Source organism: Magallana gigas, chromosome 9 (assembly GCF_963853765.1).
Source record: "Magallana gigas chromosome 9, xbMagGiga1.1, whole genome shotgun sequence".
Classification (NCBI taxonomy): Eukaryota; Metazoa; Mollusca; class Bivalvia; order Ostreida; family Ostreidae; genus Magallana; species Magallana gigas.
In genome coordinates, this window is record NC_088861.1 from 33,764,306 (window position 1) to 33,787,264 (window position 22,959).

At 32.7% G+C, this 22,959-nt stretch overlaps 1 protein-coding gene across 2 annotated transcripts in view; it reads left to right on the top strand.

The window, feature by feature from the left end:
- Nucleotides 1-5,634: 5,634 nt before the first annotated feature.
- The window catches only part of LOC105318899 (uncharacterized), a 47,783-nt gene continuing 30,458 nt past the window's right edge, over nucleotides 5,635-22,959 (top strand). For both annotated transcript variants that reach the window (XM_034460676.2, XM_034460678.2), the window contains exon 1: nucleotides 5,635-5,782. The gene's annotated coding sequence lies outside the window, so the exon portion shown is untranslated. The remainder of the gene's footprint in view (nucleotides 5,783-22,959) is intronic.

A 22,959-nucleotide genomic window follows, 5' to 3' on the forward strand; every position in this document is an offset into this window, starting at 1 on the left:
TTCATATGCAAAACTTTTGTCATTAACAAACAAATATTGCCTAAACTTCGCTGAAAAGAAACAATAGTGCTTGCAATAATTGCTTAAACTCTAGGAGTGAGAGTGTAAGGTTTTAACACAATGTATTTAATTTTGCCCTAAAGCTTATTTACATGTATTTAATGCAAGGCTAAATCAAAGTATATCTTGACGTATCTTAAATGAAACCAAACCATTTAATATATTATTTTGAAGTTCCTAGATACTATATTATTTCATTGTATTCGATATAAAACCTACCTAATTCTAATCTTGCTTTACAGTGTATGATATTTCAAGACATAATGCGTAACTAGATGCATACGAAAACTAATTTAAATACACGACCATTCTCTAACCTTTTTCTCTCCAAATTCAAACTAAAGGTTTCTGGCGTTAAGTGGATATAAATGGTTCAGAACTAAGACCAAAATGTAAAACACATTGTATGTACATGTATTTCCAACAAAAAATCTAGACATTGAACATGAAATGGGTTAATTTCTATATGATGATACTCACTTTTTAAATCTAAACATGAAATCATTAACTTACAATATTGTATTACATTTTGACATCTTCTAATATGAACATATATTTGCGTACAAATTTGTTAACGTACTGTAAGTCTTAGATAAGTCTTTTCTAACCCTGAGAATATTTAGCCACAGATAAAGGTAGGAAAGGTTGACAATTGCATTAAGTGACGATATCTTTGCGTAAAGAAATGAATTTCAAAATGTACCAAATTTTAATTGTCGAAAGCAGACTTTTGTTACCCAAGATAACAGAGATAGGAAGACATTCAAATGATACTGAGTAATCATAAGTAATAGTATCAACAGTTAAATGTTCAGCACTCAATCAAATCAAAAAGTACATTCTTATGTTATTATGCCTTTTACTATTATATTATCTTTTTTTCTCTTGACATAAAGAAGCGCATTTTATACTACAGTCTTTTTTAGGTATTCATTGGGGCTGTTTGCTGTTTGTTTCACCACAGGTAACATATGGTAAATTAAAGCCATTCTGAGGCTGTAAATACTTTTCATCTAAATATTGAATTCATATTATTGAAGGATTCAACACTTTTTTACTCGCTTCAAAGTTACACACCATGTTGATATTCGGATTTTTCATAGTAAATACACTGTGTTAGAGGTATCTTTTCATTGATTAATGGAATATACATGTAACAAATCCAATGAAAATTTACAGGTTTTTGTATTATCGTTTCTGAGATTATCCAAGCAAATGTGATATTGTGGAAACATAAACTAAAGAGCCTCCTGTGACTTAGCATGAATGTAATGCGCATGCGCAAGATTGTAAAATCCAAATTATTCAAACCGTTTCCGGAATTGTTTGAGGAACTATCGTTGATTATTAATTAGCGAAGCCTGATTGAGCAAAAACAAAAATAAATTGGTAATTTTAAAGTACCCGTGATGTTAAATATATAAAACAAAATACAGTACTCTTCTGATTTATCGGTATTAAAGACCAAAAATTCGAGTCTATTGTTTTAATATAGTAGAATAGATATTAAAGTTAAATAAAGTTTGTTGGTTCCTCCTACTTCCCTTAGCTAAATTATCTCTCGGACCCACCCCAATCCCCCTGCAACAATTTTGAAAATAATTGATATTGAAATTAATAACGCATCTTGATGTACAATCTATGTGGCCTTAAAATGTAACGACAAAGATTAACACATATGATTAAAAAGTCAAGATGGAAATTATTTTACACCTTTTAGTGTCCGTTATAGTAAGAACAATGCCATCAGATGTCTCCATACATCTCATCACTTCTCTAAGTTTATCAGTACTGTCTAAACTTTGAAATTCCCTGCCCAAGAGACAGGCCGTATAGTGAACACGTATCTTGTAGGTCACTTTAGTCGCTCAGTTAACCTATTGCCGCCATATTTTATAGCAAATGTACTCTAACTTCTTGTGCATTGTATGCTTGTAGAGATAAACTGTGTGCATCTTGTGTATATTATAAATTAAACTGAAAAATAGAAACGATTAACCATTGAAGGCCTGCAGGTCCTTTTTTAACCAAAACTGTTTTTCGAACAATGAAATGGGCTTAGATTTTAGACTCCCAATAAAGCTAAAAATGCAAAAATAAGACCCTTTGACAAGTCCATCTTAAGGCGACGGCACTCGGATGACTGTCAATGTCTGTAGTATTCTTGTTACAGAAGAATCGTTTATCAATTATTATTTGAGTTGAAATTAAATAGTAAGGATGCCTTTATAATTCGTAAGGGTTGTATATCATCGTTTTAAATTACTTGTACGCAACGGTTTCGCATCTGCATTGTTTATATCATTTATGACTAAACTGTTTTATCCGGTAATAACCGTTTTGAAATATTCTGTCCACCGTATTTTTTAACACACAGAAACTAACTCAAGGGTAATAATGCTAAAGGAAGGTCTCGCAATTTATCCTTTGTTGGTTAGGTGTTATTGTCACTAAATATATAAAATTAAAGAATTGAAATATGATATCATCCCACATGATACAGTTGGAATTTAAAGTTATGAAATTAATGACATGCAGGGAAAGAAACCACCTAAATTACGCTACTTACCTTATCTGAAAACTTTTGAATTAAATAATTATTTTCCTTATTCAAAGTTTACTCTTGTCAAAAGAAAAATAATCCTAGAATGTATCTGTTTCCAGAATTGTCCATGTATCATATATGTGATTCATCTTTATAATAGAATTCAGTAAAACGAAGCTATACCTTCATAGTATACAAGATTAGCTCCTTTACCTAATAAATAAATTTTAACACTACGCGGGTAGGTTGAGGCAACTCCGAGTTTAATGACTGTCGGTATTATGATCAATTTAAAAATTGTTTATTTTTATGAAACCAGTGCTGAATATTAATATCAAGTGAATGTGTTCGCCAACATACCATTTTTGGGAGTTGATTTTAAATCAACTCTCCTATGCAGTTACTCAGGCAAACCGAAAGTGAAACAGTGTTTGGACCTAAGCACAAACTAACACCGCTGATTACATTTAGTAATTTGTAAATAATCGATAAATTCGATGTATTGTATTCTAAAACATTATGAAACTTATTTATAGATGCCTTGTAAATAGTCAAATTTTAAATGGTACGAACTATTTGGATATTTTTTGTAGTCTTATATTGTATGTATTCCTACGCCAGAGCTCAATATATCTGTAAATCTACGACAAGCAGAGAGTCTCTCTTGCTTATCGTAGATTAACGGAGACAGCCGAGCGTCTGGTTGAACGAGACTAGAGTTCAATATTGCTTGGATCTATACTATTTATTTGAAATATCGATTACTGATACGTAGTTTGATGGAATGAATTCTTTGAATATTACACAACATGATTCATATTGGGTTTTTGCGAAATTCTTGTCGGAGAATAATTCATTTTTTTCAAAATGTGCATAATTTAAAAGGCATATAGTAAACTTCTTGCCATGCAAAATAAAATATGGTTGATTCTAAAATGAACAATAATCGAAAAAATCAACTCTCGTCAGTTCTTCAGTACTTTGATTTTACTTGGACTGGAGTCGATCTTTGAAGCTGCCGTGCCATGGTATCACGTGACTGTTAAAAATAGATCACTTTTTTAACTTAACAAAAAATCAAAAAGTGTAACACTACCCCGAAGTTCATTTGTATGTATGATAGAATAATTTGATCGGCAATTAGTTCATGTTTATTAATATAACTGCAAGAATTCTATCGTTAATCGCATAAAATATTTTTTTTTCATTATTTATCGGAAACCCCCTCAACTTCTTCAATTTCATTGAAAAATACAACGTATTTTTTATTTACAACAACAAAGCACAGGATTCTAGCAACACCTTTCAAGAAGTTTAGGTTATGTGCTTTTGATATTTGCCAAATTCAACTTTCTTAATAGTAATGGTAGTGTTACACTTTTGCCTTTTTTGTACACATTAACAGAGGAAAGGCCGGTCAATCCATATAAATGTCGGTATCTGCGTACCTTATAACACTCGCTGATAAAACAAAATATCCATGCCTGTGTATCCTGATTGTATCCTTACTGATATTTATCTAAATTCTGGTTGTCTGTATTTAATAAGTCTTATCTTATTTCGGCATTGTTTACACTGCATACCGATGATTTGTCTCCCGACATTGTTTTCCCTATTAAACATGATTGTGACGTCTTCAAATCTAACTTCTAATTTAGTTAGAAGAGTTTCTAGGGACATTTTACGCCTGAAGTTTTTAAAATTTAAACCGAAGATAAAGTTAAAATTGATATATTTCTGATTTAAATATAAAACAATGCTGCCTATTGTGACGTCATATCGATCAGAGGAATTTTTAATTAATCAGTCGATCGCTGAGAGTTGCCTTATCATACCAGCGTAAATAGAGGTTTTGTCTTGATAGCAGATCGGGTAATTAGCTTTTTCCGTTTATGTGACTGCATTTTCTTTGATTATTAAGGACATTGCGGGGTAAACATTACTAATATTTCAGAGAATTCATATCTAATCACGGAATCTCGATGGAAGTTAAATTTTAACTGTAAACATGATTCATAGTTCCATTCAGGGCGGTTTGATCTAGGAATGGCTGAATTTCCATTTTTTCTTCTTCTCTCTTCCGCAGGATTAGAGTCTGTTTGCCTTAAGTCCTTTTAATAATTTCTGCCACCAGTTCCCTAATTAAATGACAACAGTGTTAAGTGTTCAAACTTTAAGATTCCTCCGCTAGAAAAATAGAATACATTTTATGATATTTGTAGTTTTATTTTACATTTACCCCCATTATCCGTTACATTTAAGTATACATACAGCAGAACTGCGATATGTACAGGTTCACATAATAAACAACCAAACGTCAGGAACATTTATATTTACTTGTTTACATATCGTATGTTTTAACAACACTCTTTACTCAAAGCATTAATTGGTTTGGCTAGCTTTACCTCAGTTGCACTTTAAAACATGTGTTGGTATTTAAACTGTTTAAATGTCACTTCATACGTGCACTTCTTTGGAAAAACATAAATAGAAACACGTCAGAGAAACGAATACCGAGAATTTGACGGTTCTCCGTAATGGATAGTGAGGGTTAATATGATAATCAGTGTTTTTTTTTTAATTTCAGTCAAGAATAAAATACACTTCAACAAGAACGCATCTCTCTCTCTCTCTCTCTCTCTCTCTCTCTCTCTCTCTCTCTCTCTCTCTCTCTGTGAAGTAAATCAAATAGTAATGTGTGTAAGGATTTAGGTTAATGTTCTATACATTATGACAACATTGAAATTCATATTATATATAGAAGTTCAGACTGCATGGGAGTCAACAAAAATCAAATTAAATGACTATACAGAGTAGACACAATGTACAGTTTAAAATAAACTGCCAATTTACTTGTATAACGCAACGTTATTTTCAACAATAAGTTTATCATCAAGTTGAACCAAAAAATGCTGTGCAGGATATATTACCCGCCCCTATGACTTGATAAATCATTATATGATAAACAGACAAAAATAGCCGACACGCCGCAAGAGAACAAAAACATCGTGCCGGTATAGGTAAATAAAATACAATGGATACATTATGTAAAACCCTATCTTTCTAAGTATCTATTTAATTCTTGGAATTTCGGATTCTGATAACTCGCAAATTTAAATCGTCCTTTTTTACGCTGTTCTTTCTTTAAGAGGAAGACCACTTTTAAACAAGTCGAAGGTAAGTGGCTTCAAATTATCTATTATTATTAGTTTTTCACATTTTGTTTTAAGTTAGCTACACATGAAGGTCCTATTGAGATATGATGCTATTTAGGACACCTGAAACAAAGAAGGTGTACGTTCAAATCTTTCTTGACCCCCCCCCCCCTCAAAAAAAAGAAAAAGTAAAACACGCACACACACCCACACACACAACCGCGCGGGCGCCATGTAATACATGCATGAACAATTTTCACATCAATAATTTCTAGCTTGTATCTTATACAGATAATATTCACATCGATCATTTTGCTGGTATCTACCTTTTATATTTATACCCCCGCTCCGAAGGAGAATGGGGTATACTGTTATACCCTTGTGTGTCTGTCTGTCTGTCCGTAACGAAAAATTCCTGTTGCATTTTTCACATCAACTATTAATTGCAGTTGTTTAAAATTTTAACGCACTGTTTGTGTAGGCATTCCATACCGTGGGATATATTTTTGTACCAATCGGACGTCAGCTTCCCCTTAAATGACGACTTTGTTTATTGGTTGCCTAAATTTTCAATTTTCAAAAGGGTGGCTCCCATCAGCCACGCACCTCCGTTCACTTGACTCTACACTAATTTAGTGTTTCGGCGGTATGATACGAGGTTAATAAGTAATAAATGGTTTTGAAAAAGGAATCGGTTTATAATTTAGGTATTCCTTTTCTTTAATTTTACTGCTGCAAATCCGCCTCATCAGGAGTTTATTCGCATTACTGTATGTGTATGTACATAGTACATATATTAGTTATTGTTTAATTATTGAGGAGGTGAGAATATCACCAATATTTTGATTTCGTTTGTAGGACACAATCGGTAATTCTGAGAAAATTTGTCTACATTCTTGTTCTCTTGTAAGAATGTGCCAGTATTTAGTCAGTTTTTGTTTAAGATGCCGTATGCCTGGGTTATATTTGGTGACAAAAACTAGAGGAATTTTTCGGTTTTTAGTTTCGTTTTTATTTTTCAATGAACTGTCTCTGCTATAGTTTGCAAGTACACATTGTATACTTGTTTTGATTTCTTTTTCACTGTAGCCTCTTTTTAAAAGATGCATTTCAAATTCACGTAGAATACTAAGTAGAGTATTTTCATTGCTTGTATTTCTTAAATGGCGTATAGTTTCGCCTTTGATAAATCCTTTGAAAACAGAGGAATTATGAGCACTGCTACGTTCCAAATATTGGAATGTATTTGTTGGTTTTATATAGGTTTTGAAGTCAAGGATTAGATTTGATTGAAATCTATTTCCTTTAAACACCGTTGTATCGAGGAAATTAATTTCTTGTGTAGAGAATTCATACGTGAATTTGAGTAAAGGGTGATGCGAATTGGCTATTGCGAACAATTCATGAATTTCAGTTTCAGGTCCATGAAAAATAATAAATCCGTCGTCGCGATAGCGACCGTGATATATAATGTTATCTTTCCCCGCAAATTTGCAGACGATTTCATTGGTGATTTGGTGTAAGCGAATATCGCATACAGATGGGGAGCATTTAGAACCCATGGCGCATCCTATTATTTGTCTATATAAAACTGAATTAAATTCAAAGATATTGTTTTCTAATACCAGCCTTAAAAGAAAACAAAGATCTGTTGTGGGGGGAGCTGGAATCGCGTATTCTGATTTATCAAAATCAGCGTAGGCTGTCTGAACTGCCGTAATTAGCTCCTCGAAATGCATATTTGTGTAGAGTGATGTTACATCATAACTGACCAACAGGCAATCTGCGTGTGGTCTTAGATGTTCAAGTTTAAGGATAAAGTCCGAGCTGTCCCTGATATACGTGCTTAATGTTTGCACAATTGGATTTAGAAAATAATCTACATACTGACTTATGCGTTCGGTGGGTGATCCTATTTGAGAAATAATAGGTCGACCCGGTGGAATAATTGGTACATTGCAGCATCCATTATTTTTGATTTTATTAAATGTCTCAATATTGAGCTTATGTATTTTTGGGAGCAAATACAGTCTCCCTAACCTCGTGTTTTCAGCTTTCCGAAGAAAGTCAAAAGATACCTTGTCAAGTACACCGTTATCATTCATTTCTGATAGTTTATTCATGATGCTTTCATTAAGATGCCTAAAGTTAGGATCAGTAATTTTGCAGTAGTATTTGCTATTTAACTGACGTTCACCTTCTTTGATGTAATCACTTTTGTTGAGTATAACACACATGTTATTTTTGTCAGCTTTTTTAATAATAATGTCTTTTCTGCCTTTTAATGTGTTTAGCGCTTTGCGTTCCAAAGCGCTTAGATTGTCAGTTGTCTTACGAATTTCCATAGATGACAATTCTAGTTTTGTTTTGTCAATATAGTTTTGTATGGGATTGTTCATCATTGCAGGTTGATAGCCACTTTTCATGCGAAAGGGGTGAATATTGTTGTCATTATTTTGATCATAGAACATGTATCTGCATTTTAATTTTCTGGCGAATTCATTGAAATCGCGCATTATTTGCTGTTTAACATGAAGAGAGGTAGGTGATGGTACAAATTTAAGACCTCTAGCCAGAAGTAAGTAATCGTTATCTGACAATTTGTCAGGCGTGAGATTAAAAACATGTTCCCGTGCTATACGCACTTTGTTTCTATGCTCTCTATTTTTCCGAGCTGTGTTATTAAAAGAAATTTAATAGCTCAAACAATCATGTGACAGTATACCTTACTGTATTTTAAAACAAACTCTTCTATCATTCATAATGTGGTTTATAATTGTATTACAGCATTGAACAATAGCTCATTGCGTATCGCAATGCTTTCAATTTAGGATTTACCTATATTGCATAAAAATGTGAGTGCTATTAAATTCGTATTGTCAAAATAATGCCTATGCCTTAAGTTTTGATTGGAGCTCAGTTTTCTGCAAGCTCCTCCCACAGTTTGGGAATTAGTTTATTGTCAGGTCAGTAGTCATTCAACTACAGAATGGCTCGTCGTTTCAATCGAAACGCAAAATCCAAATCCAAAAAACACCGATCATTTAATAACACAGCTCGGAAAAATAGAGAGCATAGAAACAAAGTGCGTATAGCACGGGAACATGTTTTTAATCTCACGCCTGACAAATTGTCAGATAACGATTACTTACTTCTGGCTAGAGGTCTTAAATTTGTACCATCACCTACCTCTCTTCATGTTAAACAGCAAATAATGCGCGATTTCAATGAATTCGCCAGAAAATTAAAATGCAGATACATGTTCTATGATCAAAATAATGACAACAATATTCACCCCTTTCGCATGAAAAGTGGCTATCAACCTGCAATGATGAACAATCCCATACAAAACTATATTGACAAAACAAAACTAGAATTGTCATCTATGGAAATTCGTAAGACAACTGACAATCTAAGCGCTTTGGAACGCAAAGCGCTAAACACATTAAAAGGCAGAAAAGACATTATTATTAAAAAAGCTGACAAAAATAACATGTGTGTTATACTCAACAAAAGTGATTACATCAAAGAAGGTGAACGTCAGTTAAATAGCAAATACTACTGCAAAATTACTGATCCTAACTTTAGGCATCTTAATGAAAGCATCATGAATAAACTATCAGAAATGAATGATAACGGTGTACTTGACAAGGTATCTTTTGACTTTCTTCGGAAAGCTGAAAACACGAGGTTAGGGAGACTGTATTTGCTCCCAAAAATACATAAGCTCAATATTGAGACATTTAATAAAATCAAAAATAATGGATGCTGCAATGTACCAATTATTCCACCGGGTCGACCTATTATTTCTCAAATAGGATCACCCACCGAACGCATAAGTCAGTATGTAGATTATTTTCTAAATCCAATTGTGCAAACATTAAGCACGTATATCAGGGACAGCTCGGACTTTATCCTTAAACTTGAACATCTAAGACCACACGCAGATTGCCTGTTGGTCAGTTATGATGTAACATCACTCTACACAAATATGCATTTCGAGGAGCTAATTACGGCAGTTCAGACAGCCTACGCTGATTTTGATAAATCAGAATACGCGATTCCAGCTCCCCCCACAACAGATCTTTGTTTTCTTTTAAGGCTGGTATTAGAAAACAATATCTTTGAATTTAATTCAGTTTTATATAGACAAATAATAGGATGCGCCATGGGTTCTAAATGCTCCCCATCTGTATGCGATATTCGCTTACACCAAATCACCAATGAAATCGTCTGCAAATTTGCGGGGAAAGATAACATTATATATCACGGTCGCTATCGCGACGACGGATTTATTATTTTTCATGGACCTGAAACTGAAATTCATGAATTGTTCGCAATAGCCAATTCGCATCACCCTTTACTCAAATTCACGTATGAATTCTCTACACAAGAAATTAATTTCCTCGATACAACGGTGTTTAAAGGAAATAGATTTCAATCAAATCTAATCCTTGACTTCAAAACCTATATAAAACCAACAAATACATTCCAATATTTGGAACGTAGCAGTGCTCATAATTCCTCTGTTTTCAAAGGATTTATCAAAGGCGAAACTATACGCCATTTAAGAAATACAAGCAATGAAAATACTCTACTTAGTATTCTACGTGAATTTGAAATGCATCTTTTAAAAAGAGGCTACAGTGAAAAAGAAATCAAAACAAGTATACAATGTGTACTTGCAAACTATAGCAGAGACAGTTCATTGAAAAATAAAAACGAAACTAAAAACCGAAAAATTCCTCTAGTTTTTGTCACCAAATATAACCCAGGCATACGGCATCTTAAACAAAAACTGACTAAATACTGGCACATTCTTACAAGAGAACAAGAATGTAGACAAATTTTCTCAGAATTACCGATTGTGTCCTACAAACGAAATCAAAATATTGGTGATATTCTCACCTCCTCAATAATTAAACAATAACTAATATATGTACTATGTACATACACATACAGTAATGCGAATAAACTCCTGATGAGGCGGATTTGCAGCAGTAAAATTAAAGAAAAGGAATACCTAAATTATAAACCGATTCCTTTTTCAAAACCATTTATTACTTATTAACCTCGTATCACACCGCCGAAACACTAAATTAGTGTAGAGTCAAGTGAACGGAGGTGCGTGGCTGATGGGAGCCACCCTTTTGAAGATTTCTCAGCAACTATTTATGCTTGAACATTTTGTAACACTATTTGTTTAGGCATGCTATATCGTGGGATATATTTTTGTACCAATCGGCTGCTTACTTCTTGTCGACTTTGCTTATTTGCATATTCACATCAAAGCGGGGTTATCACTAGTGAACATTGGCTCACTGATATCTTCAAGTTATCTCTCTCTCTTTTTCCCATAAAGTTCTTAAGTTGTGTTATGATATTTATTTCAATTCATGAAAAATGAGAATGATATCAAACTTGTACTTTTACCTACATGATATGCAACGTATTTGTTTTACCTTAAGGAACAGTGCTATACATGTAAGCAATGTCTGCTGTCTTATCCGATTTTGATTACTGACATAATTCATAAAAAAGAAACTCGAATTGATATACAATCCCACTTTTGCTGCCTTAATCAGGAAACTCAATCATGTTTACTTTGACACTTTTGATATGTTCATTATTTTGACATTTGATCAACCAAAAGCTTATCGATTGCGAGGTTTAGTTTTGCTTCGTATGTTTAAAAATATGTTTAGCAAAATTAACTTAAATGATGTTTTTTTGTCATGTAATTGTATCTGACGAGTGTTTTAACCTTACTTTGTCGTTTGATTCTATCAACACTATATGAATTGGGCACATATATTTTTATTCAATGTATTCAAAACAATGTTGTTTTTTTTCTTTTGCATGTGCTGTGCTTTATTGATTGTTTTTTATAATTATAAAATGCAATATGATACAGTCAAAAGATGTTATCTTTTAGCTGTTTTGAAATATATCGAATCTATTCAGAGCGTGAAGTACATTGACAATAATTCCAACCATTTAAAAATGGCGGGGCAAAATGATTTTAGTCGGGCATATTGCGTAAGCAATGGCAAGGCTATAGCTACGGTGCACGGATACCGGGTGTTGATTGAACATTCGTTGAAATCGTTCTTCGCGCAAAATGTTGTTCCAACTTTACAAAATAGATATGTATACCATGTCAGTTGGTCACTAAGAAGATGGGAGAACAAGAAAGCGCAAATGCCCATTTGGTTTAGTCATAAACTACAATTTCAAATTTAATTTTTTCCAACAACATATTCTTGATAATGTTATAATACAAGTATACAAAAACACAAATTCAAACAATATTCATTTTTGAATATTTAAACAAAGGATAACAAAAAGAAATAAATAAGTTTTGTTGGAATCGAACCCACAACCTAAAAAATCTTAGCTCTATAAATGTACCTAATGTCTAGTGTTCTAACCACTGAGTTTCAGTCACAAAAATCTCCAGTGTTAAATGCCATATGAGACTTCAACCACCAATTTACGGACTTTTATTATTTTTCGAAAACGTTCAATTGTTGCGATAAAAAAGGGCCTTTTTAAAGTATAGTTGGTCATCTCTCCACGTTTTCGTTGATCGAACTCGGTTCGATTTCCTTTAAACGTTATATAGACTATGACAAAAATATAAAGCTCAGACCCACTATATAAAAGAAAAGGCACTGAAGTTCTAAAAATGTAATTTTTGGAGGTTTTGACACGCATACGCCAGTTTGAATCAACCTATTCCAAATATTTAACATATTTAAGGTTTATAAATCAATGTTATGGTAATCATACATTGTTTTCAAAAATTTCGATTTGATATTTTAATGTTATAGTATCTAATCTATCCTCGTATAGGCAGTTTACATGTCTTATACACCAATCTTCTTTCCATTTGATATATTTAAACACCACACGGTAATCTTGAGACATTCTAAATACTTAGAGCTTGCAATGTAAAATTGATGAGAGGCTGAATACATTGTTCAGAAAGGTGGTGGACACACTTTAGCGGATCCAAGTCAGTTGGAGTTTGCATTGAAATATATATTCTTACAATGAAATAATATTAAGTTATTACGTAAAGAGTGAATATAATTACTGGGACCTTACTTTGAGTATAGATTTGACAAACTTTAAATAATCAAAATAAGGCAGTTCGCTTCTTGAATGCGCGATTAAAATATGGATGAAATAGAAAGCTTGCGAAGCATGACCTCCGGTTAGAGAATGAGATAAGAACTTTTTAGAACGGGGTAACCAAAGACGCAGGTTGACTAATAACCGTGATAGTGGAAAGTGTAGGACGAGTTCATCATGCATCGGACATCTATGGTTAATACAAAACGTAAATAAAATTAAAATTGAATAATTTAATGCGGATTAAGCTTTGATTAAAAGAAGCTTATTTAAGGGAATGGCGGAAAGTGTTGGTCGAGTTAACCATCGGGCACACATTTTGAATCTTACAACTTTGGTTGAGAATATGCAAATTAATATTTACTAGTAAGCGGTTTTTTTTAACTTTCAAACACTTTTTTACTTTGACAGATTGATAGTTAACCATATACATTTATTTGTAAACAAATTGTTTCCTGCGTCTGTCAAATTAATAACAATATAGGCGTCGTAAAATGACCATGAAAATTCAATAACGAACATTTTAAACAAAAGCATTATTTGAATGTTGTACATTTGATTTTTAATAAACGAAATGCAACCCCTACCGAAAATGATTAGAAAGAAGTTATATTTGAAACAAAATTTGATTTTAAAAAGTCATAAAAATTTATACAATTAATGTTAAGGTAATGTTTGCTCCATGTATCCGTTTCACGATGAATCGGACACAAAATAACTATGCATCGGACTTTTTTTAATACATGATTTTTTCAATTGATTCGTGTTTAAGGAGAAAAATCCAAGGGTGTCCGATGCAAAGAGAAATCACCTTACGTTTTACGTATGAAACGCGACGCCATAATTTAGACTGAGCACGCTACCTTTAGTTTAACTTTGACTAATGATTTGAGTAGGGACTAGACGGATCCTACTGTGTGCATTTCAAAAATAAATTGTTCTACAAAAATCAAACTGTATTGATAAATCTGTTAACTCTGCGCTCAGTCCAACGGTCAGACCGTTTACATATTTAAATGTCAAATTTAAGGGGAACGAATGACAAATATCTTTAAGTCGGTGTAACAAGACAGTCGAGTTTTTAATTTCACATGTTTATCTGTTTTCAGAGAAACCTCACGCTTATTGAAATGTGCATTAAAGATCCTAATTTTTTTTGAAAAATTATCCTGGTTAAAAGATTATTCTCTATGTATATTGTAAATACAATACCAATCAGACCGAACCTAACACTAGAGTAAACTTTAACTGAACCCCGAGTTTACTTTTTGGGTTTACTCTGGGTCTGCGTTTTAAAAATGTGGGTCCACTCGGGGTTTACTTTGGGGTTACTTGGGTTTTACTTTGTGTATACTCGGGATTTGCTTTTTCTTTTACCTTTAATTGCTGCCCTATGTATATTCCGAATACACATCTAGCGTCTGCTTAAATGGGTATACTTCTGAACAGAATTTACTCTTTGTGTCCACTTTGGGGTTAGTGTTTAGTCTGGGTTTACTTTCTGTTAGATCTGGTCTGATTGGTACTGTAGTTACATGTTAATGCAATTGTTACAAAATTAATAAACAATGACTTAATATGTCTTTGCATACATACTGTAGACCTGTAATGTCATTAAATGAAAACATTTACAATCACATCCAATGAGCCAAGCTATCTGTACTTTTGATACTTTGATTTCTCTCTTACATTTTGGGTGTTTTTTTTTATAAACATATGAATACAATTAAATGATTATTAAATAAAATTCGTGCTACCTATGATAGCGGCTAATATAAAACAGATACAAACATATATTGGCGAAAGGAATAATAACGTTATGTTGAAACAGAGAAAATGATGGATTTCATAATAATTTATAACAGCAATAATCTTATTAAGGTCTTCCGTTTTCCAACGGAAGACCTTATTGTTTTCGTACGGTTTCTTTTTCCCTATTATTATTTTTTTTTTTCTTACAAAATTTGTGCAGGCGATTTCTCAGAAATGGCTAAGCCGATTTTCGTGAAACTTTCAGATCTAATAGATATTAATCCGAACTTAATATACATTTTTTTATTTTGATGACGTCATTTCCGTTCTTGAGAAAATGACGTTTTAACGATTTTCAGAGGGTCGGCTTGTCCAGGGATCTCCTCCTAAACGGTAAAAGATATTGAGTTCAAACTTTCAGGGATTGTAGACAAGAGATTGTAGATGTGCCATTTGGCATTCATATTTGTCATGCTCAAAAGGCGTTTAAGCTCGCCTGGTCCCGAAAATTGAGACTAAAAAAACGTCGTTATTTTTAACGGTTTTCTTAGTTTATCTCTTTTCTGAAAAATATTTTGCTAACACATGTATTGCAAAAAAAGTTCATACTTACAAGACTTTTCATTTGATATCAAGAAAAAGGGGCTGGCCCCTCAAATTAAGGGACCAAAGGGCTCTAAAGTCTTTCATCTGTAGCCCTTTACTGAGGGATATTTTGTGAAAAGTTATAGAAGCAAATATGTTTATCTTACAGTTATTTATCCAAGCAATGTAATGATTTTATCATGTGTTACGTAATTAGTGGTTTTTAGGGGCCAAAAGTCTAGAATTTTGACCACCCATATCTCAGAAAGAAAAAATATTTTGACATGCAGTATAGAAGTAAAAATAGTCAAAATGATGTACTAAATAATATGCAATTTTCAAAATTTCGTTAAATAGCCCCTATAAGGAGTTAAGGGATCGGCCCCTAAAACGTTCTTTCCCATATATCTCAAGAACGGTAACGAATCTCTTAACACGTATTGAACAAAATGTGTTGAAATTTAGATGACCTTTAATTTAATATCAACAAAACGGGGTTGACCCCTAAAGTTTCGGGGCCAAAGGGCTCTAAAGTCTTTCATCTGTATGCCTTTACTGAGGGATATTTTGTGAAAGGTTATAGAAGCAAATATGTTAATCTTATAGTTATGTATCCAAGCAACGTAATGATTTTATCATGTGTTACGTAATTAGGGGTTTTTAGGGGCCAAAAGTTCAAAATTTTGATCACTCATATCTCAGAAAGGAAAAATATTTTGAAATGCATTGTAGAAGAAAAAGATGCTCAAAATGATGTACTTAACAATATGCAGTATTCAAATTTTCCTTAAACGGTCCCTATAAGGAGATAAGGGATCGGTCCCTAAAACGTTCTTTCCCATACATCTCAAGAACAATAACGAATTTTTAACACCCGTTGAACAATGTGTTTTTAGAATTAAATGACCCTCAAACAATGTAATGATTTTATCATGTGTTACGTAATAAGGGTTTTTTAGGGGTCACAATATCAAAAAGTTATATCACTTGTATCTTGTAAAGGTGGCAGGGGATAGTTTTTTGGTCGAGGAAATGTGAGACAGATAGTGCTCATATATGTGATTTAATTTTTCAGTGGATTTTTAAATTTGCCAAAATTGATTTGCATGCAGGGGCCACATGGTCCCGAATCTTGAGAATTTTTAAACATTTCAGAATAAAACAAGTACAACTTACATATAGCACTATATAGAATAGCCGGGGACGGTCTCAAAATCTTCTGAAAAATTGTTCTTTCTTCACATTTTCACGGGTCCAGCACCACCCTCCAGTCCCGAGCAACTGCCATAAACTACCATAGGATTGGTAGCTCAATGTACTATGTATACCCATGCAAATAATCACCAATTGATGGGGGGTCAATCACCTTCTTTTCCAGTTACATTTCGTGTTCTGAACCTACCCTACTTTTCAAGCACTAAACCGAAAGTAAAAATTTTGGCCACAGTATCGCATTTTCATTCCATATCTGACCAGTATTAAAGTGTCATATATCAATGAAATTGAAATGAGCTCCTCTATCCACAACATGAATGCAATAAATATCCTTAAAATTGCAAGCTCACTCAGTCTTATTTAATGATGGACAGCAAATCAATTAAGGAGTGGAAGCTTAATCATAAAACAACAGAAGCAACTTGTTAAACTACCTGATTCTATGGCCTATATAGCAATTTAAACCTCTCATACATGTATAACCAGCGAAACCTCAAAAAAATATTTTGACAAGTAATATACAGAAGAAAATATGCTCATAATGATATGTATAAATTAATAATAGTTTTTTTAATTGATTTGTCAGTGTCTAGGCAGATTACATCTGAAAATACATCAAAAAGAAAAAAATCACGGAACACACAAACCGAAATAGTATCGAGTGGTTTAATTTGATGGATTAAATTTTTCGTAAGAGTTATCTAATAAAGTTGATGTCATATTCTTAAAATAGAATACACTTGGCGTCGTCTGAGAAGAAACTGCGCAAATACAAGATATTGTGGGACATCGTTGAAATTTGAAGACATTGATCAAGATACATATATCATTAGATATTTAACAGCACAGGAAATATAAGCATTGATCTGAAGTGTGTGTAGTCGATTATTTGACCGATTATTTGATCAGTGCATTGAGCATCGTAAGTATTTATGCCCGAATTATTGTCGAACAAAGTAATCTTTGACAGTTTGTAGTTATACCATTGACGGTATGCAAATTTACTTCGCTCGACGATTGAGTTTATTTAACACGTTACCGTTTATGTGTTTGTATACTGTGATAGATAGAACTGCCAAGTTCAAACTCCTATGACAAAACAGCTGTTTAACAGGTCCAGCACAATCTCTTGATTAACTATACATGTATAGCTTGGACAAAAAACAAACTATATAACTTATTAAGCTATTCAGAGTATCTTGATTTATCAATTTTGTCATACATTTTTCTTAAAATGTTTATATTTTAAGCATGTATAAAAATTCGCACTTTGGTGCAGTGATAGTTTTCAACTTTGAACTGTTCTGTAAACGAAATTGTATCTCCTTTTGGGGTAATTGATTCATGACCACACGTTACTTCTTGAATGAAATATAAAGGAAGTCAGTTATGGTAAACAAGACAACTGATTGGCATAGTAATTCAGCACATCAGAAGAATTCTTATCCACACCTCAATGTACAAAAAGTGGAGGACAGGGAGTCAAGTGAAGTTGTACCCAAAGCGACTCATACCCAAACAAACTAAGTATCGATTGGTTTGGTGGTAAACATGTTTAATTGGGTTGTAAATGTAAAATATATAATCTGTTAAGGTTAGGTTTTTATATAATTGCAATACTAAATTTAGAAATAAATGTAGAATTTTTTATAATATAATGTCATGTCCTTTAAGTAGTGCTGAAACGAATACCATAAATCAGTATTCGAATATTCGTGAGTGCTATTCAATTCATATTCAAATATTTGTAGATGTCAAAGACAAGGTATTAAGTTTGTATTACTAAGTGGGTGTATGTGTAGACTGCTTAAACACGTCAGTTCGAAGTTGACACTTAACGCATGAGTATTCATTGAATTGGGTGTACATTTATCTTTTAAGCAAATAATATACTGATATTTTTTTAAATACGTCCTTTAAATAGAATCACAAGTTTGATTACTTCTTTAATAATATACTACAGTCCAAACTCCTGTGTGAGACCGATACGTAACTTCGTAAGTCATTCCAAATATTTCCGCCATGTTTGATATAGTATTAAAAAGAAAACTGATAGCGCTCATAGTTCTAGAAATGTTCTGTTTATTTGAGAGAGAAAAAACAAATTATATCAAGGTATCTTTTTAAAAAAAACTTTCGATGTACCTTTCGATATTAACTCTCCGTAGCTCGCACTCGATCAAACATTTAAGCAAATTATTTCTTCAGGGTCTATTATGAATTGATAGATCCAGAATGTTTGTCTCCGTTCGATGTAAACCATGCTTTTACTTTTAAGGTAAACAAGCATGGCAGAAGAGTCTATATTACTGGGTTAAGTAATAGATTCTACCAAGCATGGCAGTCATAGATGGCTTGTCTTTTCTTTCGTTCAAAGTAAAATTGTCCAGCTTCTCCTTTCCATTGTAACGAAATAACATGATGCTGCTTAGTTTACAATGCTTAATATGGGTGTTAGACATGTGATCGAATATTCAAATGCTAAATATACATTCGAATATTAGAAATTTGTTATTCATTCGCGAATATTCATACATTCGTTTCAGCACTACCTTTAAGTTAGCCTAAGATTGAGGTTCTTATATCAACATTTGATAGAAAATTCTGTTTACATACAATCTTTTCTTTAAAATACTGATTAATTAGATTCACAAATTTAAAAATTCTTCACACTCTTTGAAGGCAGACGTAACATTATAATTAATGTCATTTTTTACTCGACAATTTGATTACAAGTCTGTTTGGGTATGAGTCAGTTTAGTTAAGAGTTGACTGTAATTCATGGACAGTTACCAAAACAATGGAATATATTTTAAGCCTAAAATTGTTCTAAAGCTGCAATGTTAAAACTCTCTAATAAGGGTTACTTTTTTAATGGTCAATGATGCAAATATGAGTAGTTAGTTAATTGGGATTTTTCGTTTATTACTTAAAATAAATGAAAAAATTGCATTTATATAGCTTTATCAAGCTATTTTGAATACCTTAATGAAGAGATTGTGGTGGACCTGTCTAACAAAAAGTCGGATACATTGAATACGTTATATGATAATTTAAAGTGTGGATGCTGCATCTTACATTTAGGAAATAGGCTTGCTGATATTGCACGAGAAATCTAGAGAATTACCCCAGTGTGCTAAGATGTTTTTAAATATGGCTAAGTCACAGACCTCTTAATATCTATGTGTAGGTAATAGAAGTACATGAACTTTCTTTTTATAAATTATGTATACTTTGATTGTCAGACCGGATCAAATATCGGTGCCAAATAACTCAGTTGGTAGAGCACCGGACTGGAGATTTCGGGGGCCCAGGTTCAAATCCTTGACTGTTCCGTCATTATTTCTCCCATTCTGTCACAATACTATAGTTTGTTTAAAAATATTTATGCAGCATGTTAGGACGACTTTTAATAAAAATAGACATACCTGCGAAAGAACTGCAATTGAAATAGATTAAAGGGAAATTTTTCAAGATACTTTCATTTACACAGTCATTATCATTTTTCCCTTGAAAAATATCTTGCGGAAATTTATCATGCAGAATTTTGACATATTTTCTCCATTTGAAAGTCAGTCTGAATAGCTTGCACAGTTTCTCAACATAATCATCCAGGTCTGTTGCTATACAAAATCCTCAAACGTAAGATTTTTTAGCCATGTATAAAACCTGATAAGCTTTGAGTGGCTTTTCACGGGAGAAATCTTAAAAAAATTTCATACTCTTGAATGAACAATGAAGTCTGAGGTATTTATAAATATCCATTGATAAAGCAAAATGTGAATGATAAGAAGTCACTGTAATGAGTTGAAGTCGACTTGAAGATACTTCCTGTCCAAAACTGACCAAAAGTGATATTTTCGATGTATTTACAGAATTGAAAAATCCACCCACTCTTTCCAATTGTCTCATTTAACATTACATATCGTTAATGTTCATTTGACCTTGAAATAACATCTGTTATGATAATTGCTCTGAAAATGAAAAAGAATCAACATATTTTTACCCTATTATTGTAAATATGCATCATAAATGTAGAAAACATGTAGAATTTGAACATTTTTCGTGGATTAATCATGCGTCCCCAGCTACCTGGTTGTGTTTGAATTTCATTTTAATTAAAAGCAGGTATCACACTTGTAGGTCTTACCAGCAAAGTTAAAAGGAGACTAGAAACCAGAATAAATGAAATATACACAAAATATGATAAATATAAGCTTACTTTCTATGAAAACAAGAAATCACATTAAGGGTGGCATGTCTTTTTGTGAATAAAAATGCTACAGATCATCCATTTACCAAAAAAAAAGATCAATTAATATCAGTGATGGTTGTTTTCAAATATGTGTGAGAAATGACTCAAGGAAATTTCTTCAAGTTTCATAATATTAGGTTAAAGTGTTTAAACTAATGCTTCTTATGAAAATCAAAAGATAGGGGGAGGGTATACATATAAGGGCATTTCTAAGTGATGTGATGCTTTTATCATAATACTATCATGTAGGTGTATATAGAATTGAATAAGGTTTCTTATTTAAGGAGGTTGAACAACAATTGACCTCTAAAAGATTAGGTATAGATGCTTTACTTATGGAGAACCCTATGAATCTGTGTTAAATAGTTGAAAGTGGAAATGGTGGGTTCACTTAAATGGCCATAATTTTCTAAATCTTCTATGGAATTGGCAAAATGTGGTATACTCTTTCTCAGAATAGCATAAGCTTTTTATTTTCTAAGACAAAATGACTTTTCAGAGAATGTTAGTGTAAGTTAAAAGTAGCAAGGGACAGTTTCTGATAAAGTACCTGTCAATATTTTTGAGAATTGCTGTACTTAAAGGATTATGAGTGTTGCTAAAATTCATGAAATGATTTTTAATGATTATCATTAGTTAGAGGGATGTCTCTTGTTGAAATTAATATGCAATATGTAGGCCCCATATGTTAGGTAAATGGGAATTAGAAGTAAATTGCAAAACCTGCGGGTATGACTGTTGTGTTGACTTTCCACAGTGAAATTGCAAGTTACAGACGGAAGGTAAAATAACACGAAAAGTAGGTGAATGGGACATTGTGAACTTTACACCCATAAGTTTAGGACATGTGATGGTGCAACATGCACACAGTACGAAAGGTCAACCCTTTGCAAGGAATTAGCTGGGGAAGGTCTATAAAGCTGAAAAATCATGAAAAATTAGCAAAATATGAAAGGGTCAAAATCTCATAAAAACCAGTATGTAGAAAATTTTACAGGTTATGACAAGTAACTTTCTTCAGAAATTGGTGATTGGTTTAAAAAGTATGAATTAAAGGTATTTATGCTAAATGGGAACTGAGGAAATTCTATTTACAGAGTTCCAAAGACACACATCCCTTGGCTACAGTAAATTGTATAAAAAAAACTATCCTGTGCCACCTTAAAAGCTGTTTAAAAGAGTATCGTTTTGATGTTAAGAGGTAAATAAAAATTGATGAAATAACCATATCACTGCATATCATGCATATAGAGTATTAAGAGGGAGTGATAGTTGTCACCATATTTAGACTGTATCAGTCTCCTTATAAAGAAGAGTTTATGTAAAAATAAAGGAAAGTCCCCAATTTTTAAATATTAAATGTATGACATTTTTAATCGAGTGTTCCAAAGCAAACATCTGGTTATTGGAAAAGTGAGCGGGCGGCTGCCAAAACGATACCCTTTTAATACAGATAACTCTTCCAAAAGATAGGAAGTTGTTGTTTTGCAGATCAAATGTACATATATCAGAGCTGTGCTTTTTACTTGAAATTTTATTTATGATATTTTTGTTATAAAAATACCAGCTGCTGAACTTAGGTAATTCTCTCACAGAATATTGCATGTAGGGTACCCCATTTCTCTGGATGTGTTGTGTTTTATCAATTCAGGGTTAACATACTGTTCACACAAAAGAAAAACCCGGTTTGCTGTAACATTAACAGCTTTTCTCTTGTTACTAAATTATAGTATATAGTTAAACAAAATCATATCTTAAAATTTAATGGTATATCTGATGTTTACATTGTTGCCCACCCAGCCCCCTTACTGTAAATGAAATCCTCATTAAAGAAAATTTTAGTCCTATGGGATCAATTTTTAAACGGGTTTTTAAAAAAAAAAATTGAAAACAATGATTGAAATAGTAAAAAATTGGTAGGCAGACAGCTGCCAAATGGTTACCCTACCCCTATGGTACAAATAACACTTTCAGCTGTTGAACTTTTTAGTTCAATTTAAAGTTCTTTATTCCAAGAGATAACTATTTTATTATTAGATAGATATTATATAAATAGTGCCTGTTTAAGAGGGCAACAGTTGAAATTGACACCCCGATAAAACTATTTTCAACCGACGGGAAGAGGAGGTTGACAATGGTTTTGGAGGGGTGTCAATTTCAACTGTTACCCTCCCAAACAGGCACTATTTATTTTATTATACTGAATGTCTTATTATTAAAGAAAATTTTACTGCTTTCACATAGAAATGACGTGA